At 42.7% G+C, this 6,000-nt stretch overlaps 1 protein-coding gene across 1 annotated transcript in view; it reads right to left on the reverse strand.

The window, feature by feature from the left end:
- LOC115134056 (zinc finger E-box-binding homeobox 2-like) overlaps positions 1–3,868 on the reverse strand; it is an 85,862-nt gene extending 81,994 nt beyond the window's left edge. The window contains exon 1 of the mRNA XM_065025741.1: positions 3,381–3,868. The gene's annotated coding sequence lies outside the window, so the exon portion shown is untranslated. The remainder of the gene's footprint in view (positions 1–3,380) is intronic.
- Positions 3,869–6,000: the final 2,132 nt, after the last annotated feature.

The raw sequence follows: 6,000 nt of genomic DNA on the forward strand, positions 1-6,000 counted from the left end.
CATGTTGTGCGACAACAATAAAACTGCATGGCTTATATCGTATGCTCCACAGAAGCAGTGTGGGCCAATGGTTTATAACATAGTGTTGCAGTACAGAATGCACAGTGGAATCAGTAATGATCCTGGTATTTAACCTGGTAGTTGATCAACCAGTCTACTGGAACGCCGTGCATTTGTGGGGGGTGGGGGCGGGGTGGAGAATGATGAGCGAACCCAAGGCTGTTTTTTGTCTGCCACACTTTGAATGCAGAAGACAGGCAGGTGTCTCCGTTCAGTTCATAGACTCCACTGCTGAAGCACACTACTGTTCATGATTATATCAGGCACCAGATTTGACTTCCCACGTGTTACAGCAGTGTCATAAAGCATAGTGGGTGTTTTCTTTGTACACTAATATACGCTGACCACAACGCGTTGGCAGGAGAACTCCACAGGTACAAGTACAGCAGCTACACACATCATAGTCCGTTGTGCGATTACAAACCAGCCACAAAACGATTCTATTTTCCCAAAGATATATAATTTATGTTGTCCTCCTCAGACAGTCCCATGGAAACACACATATCTTTGGATTCCAACTCCCTGCAGGACTGCTGTTCTGTGCTGAGAAAGGAGCGGCGATCGAGATGGAATTGCTCCCTGGAAGTGTCACATCTACGCTACAACTTAGGAGAAGGAGGGAGAGGAGGAGAATGCACAGGTGGTGGTGGGGAAAGAATCAAATGGAGTGGAATCCCCAAACTAAATAAGAGAGCGAGGCGTGAGGGGGATGAGTGGAGGCGGAGGAGAACAGGACTATGTCATTTCCTGTACATGAGAACATACCCCAAAGCTGCTCTACATTTCACTGTTTTATTGTCTCCCCCTGAATAATTTCACATACCTCAAGTACGGTATATGATACATTATGTTAAGTAAGATTTATGTTGAAGATAATTCAATGTCTCACACCAGGTATGACTGCCTTTATGACTACTTATATCCTATACACCCGCTGACAGCTCCTTACAGCGATGGTGAGTATGAAGTATGTCCGAGGCCCTAAACATGCAGTTGACAGCCTTCTAAAGGTGTTCGGTATACAATACAATGTATAAGGGCCTAAATGATAATGGTGTGACACAAAGCATCTTGCCCAGATCACATCTATCCCTCTAGTTGGTTTGTGACTCTCCCTCCCTCTCCCTACACTACAATGACGACAACAGCATTGACTGTAGATCTCTCTTATGGGACCCGTTCTGTGATGTGCTGATCCCACTACTGTAAATAGCTGTAGATATAATGCCATTTTAAACGCCGCCGTTGCTCGCAGTGTACAGAGGTAAAGAACATGAGCGATTGATGGACAATTGGAGAACAGAGGTGACCGTGTGTGTTTGTGTGATCTTCGAGGAGAAGTCTCAAACACGCAACATGAATTTGGTTTACATTCGCTACAGGCCTTACAGGCAAACGAGCACTTCTCCTTTGCTTGTGCTTTTCTCAAAAACACTTCAGATGTTTCTCAGTGTATATAAAAGAAAGTGAAAGAGAGGAGAGAGAGAGAGAGAGAGAGAGAAAGAGAGAGAGAGAGAGAGAGCGAGAGAGAGAGAGAGAGAGAGACAGAGAGAGCGAGACAGAGAGCGAGAGAGACAGAGAGACAGAGAAAGAGATCACAAAGTAACAGGACAGATTGCTTAGAAACAAAAATCTTACGTCAGAAACGTATTGATTTTTCTTCTGTTGGTTGCTCTTGTTAAAATCAACAGAGTAAGTGCATGGTGATTGAGACTGCGAACGACAACTTATTCAGTTGCGCAGCTCAATAAGACACAGATCAGATGTTCTGCTTTACTTTGTATCTTTCCTGTGGAAAGAGGTCAGGTCCCCAGTGGCCAGAAAAGTAACAGATTGGTGGAGGGAGGCTATGAGGGACTCAGAAAGACCAGCATTTCTGTGTTAACATTTGGATTGTCCCTCTTTGTGAAGCATATATACCAAGAAGGGATAGAAACACAAAACACAGTCAATTCATGTTTGGCATGGACAAGAGTTAGTCCTCTTTTACCTAAAGGTAAGCTGTTCAGGAAAACAGGAAACGTATTTCAGTCTCGACTCTAAAGATGACTTATCACTCCCTGGAATTAATAAATGAGGGTGGCTATGATGCGTTATTGATAAAACATTTGAATAATTGTTGTATCTCTAATCTCCACCTACATTTGCATATCAGCCTTTTTTTTACGTCTGCTTCCATATATGACGCAAGCTACTTCCTCTTAGGACATAGTAATACAATTAATATAACTGACTTACATCCTCAAACCAAACCATGTCTACCCTCTCTCTCTCTGTCCCCCTCTCTCTCTCTCTCTCTCTCTCTCTCTCTCTCTCTCTCTCTGTCTCAGCAATCTCTCAGCAATTCCAATACAGTGTGTTCATTTACACTAACCTGGTCCATTGCAAGGGTAATATGTCATGGAGAAAAAGCCAATAAACTCAATTTGACGAGGCTGAAGTAACAATGCAGAAAATGACATGTAATTCTCCCCACCCTCCCAACTACCAGACACTGTTTATTTAATGGAATTATGGTAGGACAATTATATCAGGTTCAGTCCTCCTAAGAGAGAGAGAGAGGGGAGGGGGGGGTTACTTGACTCTTTAAATGACCAGGACGTAAAATAATAGAGCATACTTTAGTCATTGTGAGTTGTAACACTGTCTATCTTAACATTGTTTGTGATTTATTTTCATCCTCAGAGAACGAACAATCAACGTGAAGCTGCTTGTCACTGTAAGGTAGGTAAAAGAGGACTAACTCTTTTATTTTCTTATTTACAATGACAATGGCGTTCCCCGGCCAAACCCTCACGACGCTGGGACAATTGTTCACCAGCCTTTGGAACTTCTGATACAGCCTGCGATTGAACCAGGGTGTGTAAGGACATCTCTCAGGCCTATGATGCAGTGTCTTGGACCTCTGCGCCACTCGGGAGCCCCGCAGCTAACAGGCTAAACCCGCAGTGGTTTCTCCTACGCTGGCACACTGAAACAGTTTTCGGCAAATAGAGGTGTCGATATAGTCTTGTTGCACTCTCGTCAAGAAAAAAAAAAGACAATTGCTATTACAATACTCTGTCAAACAATACATACTGTACCAATAGATGAGTCAAGCTTGTTGTCAGATGTAACTGTCCTGTGTACGGAGCACGTCAATACAGGAGCACTGTCAAATATCAGGGTTTTAGAACTATGAACAAATGACTATTGTGATGTGATAATTTCCCCTCTCTCTCTCTCTGTACAGTGGTGGTCTGGTGCCCTCTCTCTCTCTCTCTCTCTCTCTCTCTCTCTCCTCTCTGTAAAGCGGTGGTCTGGTGCCCTCTCCCTCTCACCTCTCACTGCAGTCTTTTTGGCACTTCCATAAATGGAGAGAAATTGAAGGGAGTTGGTTCCTCCTTTGATCCTGGTGCTTGTTGTCAAAGCGCCTGGGATTGAAGAGACTGTTGGCCACAATTGACTGCGACAATTAGGAGATGATCAGAGCCCTGGAGTGGAGCACTTAAAGGGTAATTTACATGTCAGTTTGTTGAATAATAAAAAAATATCTAAAAAAGAAGAGGGCCGAAAAAAGATATTCAGCTCAGATTTTTTCTTTTATTTATTTTTTCTTCTATGCCCGCCTTGTAAACTGTAATTTGTCCTCTTGCTAAGGAAAAACCTGGCAGAGGAGCTGGATTCTCATTACCATTTGAAAAGAAGCAATCATGGGGCCACTGCTGAGCCTATTGTCCAGTGAAAATGCTGATTTGCAGGCAGTGAGTGAAGGGAAACCTTCTGCTGAGGTAACTCCTATAGTAGCCTCCTAATGGTCTCTTCTCTCTTCTTCTGAGGTTTCTACTGCCTGTCCCATTATTGGGCTGTTTTATAGCTCGGAGAAGACAGTGGACTCTAGGCAACCTCCTGGTCACTGAATAACCAGAGAGGAGGGACAGCGGGACGGAGAGATAGAGGGAGGGAGGAAAAGGGGAGGGTGGTGGTGGTGGTGGTGTAAAGCTAACAGCAGGTTGATAGGATAATACCCGTCATCTGTTGCCAAGGATCATTCCTATTGCACCTTGCGCCTGGTCGCTCCCTTTACTTCATTTCTCCTGACTGCCATGTCAAGTCCGCTACCGCTGTTTTATCTGTTCGTCTGACTGGGGTTGTAACACTCAGTGGGACAATACATCGACTAGGGAGAGAAGGTGGAAGGTCTTCGAGGTGTTTTTGTCCGGCCAGGTCTCCCTGTTTGAATAATCTCTCCCACAATAATCTAACTCCCCTCTTTTTTCTACTGTTAATTAATTCATCCAGATTTTCTTCTTCCCTGTCAACCTATAAACACATCCCTAATCTAAATCTGTGCAATGGCCTTAGAAGTGTAAATGAGTCAAATGAGTAACAGAATCTATACTGAAAAAAATATATAATATAATATATAAAAATCTAAAATTTAAGCGCAACATTGAACAATTTCATTGATTTTACTGAATTACAGTTTATATGAGGAAATCAGTCAATTGAAAAAAATTAATTAGGCCCTAATCTATGGATTTCACATGACTGGGAATACAGATATGCATCTGTTGGTCACAGATACCCCCCAAAAATGGGCTAATGTTCACCCACACAACGCCATACTCATCGTCTGCGATTGTGAGGCCGGTTGGACGAACTGACAAAATCTCTAAAACGACGTTGGAAGCGGTTTATGGTAGAGAAATGAACATTCAATTCTCTGGCAACAGCTCTGGTGGACATTCCTTGAGACATCTGTGGCATTGTGTTGTATGACAAAACTGCACATTTTAGAGTGGTCTTTTATTGTCCCCAGCACAAGGTGCACCCGTGTAATGATCATGCTGTTTAATCAGGTTCTTGATATGCCACACCTGTCAAGTGGATGGATTATCTTGGCAAAGGAGAAATGCCCACTAACAGGGAAGTAAACTCATTTGTGCACAACATGTGAGAGAAAAAGCTTTTTTGTGCGTAAGGAAGATTTTGGGGATCTTCTTTTTCAGCTCATAAAACATGGGACCAATACTTTACGTGTCGCGTTTATATTTTTGTTCAGTGTAGTTTACTAATCCCAGGAAAATCAGATTGATTAATCTCTCTGCTCTGGAAATTAAACCCATCTGAATTAGGAATATAGAGACAGGTTGAGGTGGGATTACAGATGACAGATTTCCCCAGATTGGGAATATATGCTCAGTCATTCCCGTTCACACTCAAACAACCATACTGTATGGATCTACACAAACAGACACAATTAATAAAGACATGCATGAATAAAAATATCACAATTTGCAATGCATTTATTCCTGAAACACCACAATTTGTGTTTAAGTGTTTAAACTCTTAAATCCTCACCACTTAATTATGTTGTCAGTAATGGACTGGCTATGTTTAATGCTCTATTCCAAACAGGCAAGATGGTATTTGGTAAAACACACATGCGCGCGCGCACACACACACACACACACACACACACACACACACACACACACACACACACACACACACACAGGGTAATGAGAGGTGGAGACACACAGACCGATATGTGTGTGTGTGTTTGAGTCTTTGCCTTGTTCCATCGGAGTAGACAGAGAGAGGGGCTGGCAAATCTGGATCAAACCGCAGCCACAGCAGGAGGTGTAGGTCTCCCAGGTAATGGTTAAATGATGAGCAGATGAACTGTCAACCTATTGATTTAAGTGTTTTGTTCCAGCCAGTCACTATTAAATTTGACTAGTTTTGTCCCTTATATTCACAGTGAGGTACTGAATGAATAGGTGGGTGTAACAAAATACCAGGGAAACAAAGACCCTTTTGTTTGTTTGATGTGTGTAATGACAGACAAATAGAGGTGTTTCCTTTATGTCAATGGTTATGTCTGTACTCTGTGCATGGGGCCTTTCTGCTTTCGTTTAATGCATAGTGCATCTGTTGTCAGAGCATTCAGCTACA

This window comes from Oncorhynchus nerka, linkage group LG2 (genome assembly GCF_034236695.1).
Source record: "Oncorhynchus nerka isolate Pitt River linkage group LG2, Oner_Uvic_2.0, whole genome shotgun sequence".
NCBI lineage: Eukaryota > Metazoa > Chordata > Actinopteri > Salmoniformes > Salmonidae > Oncorhynchus > Oncorhynchus nerka.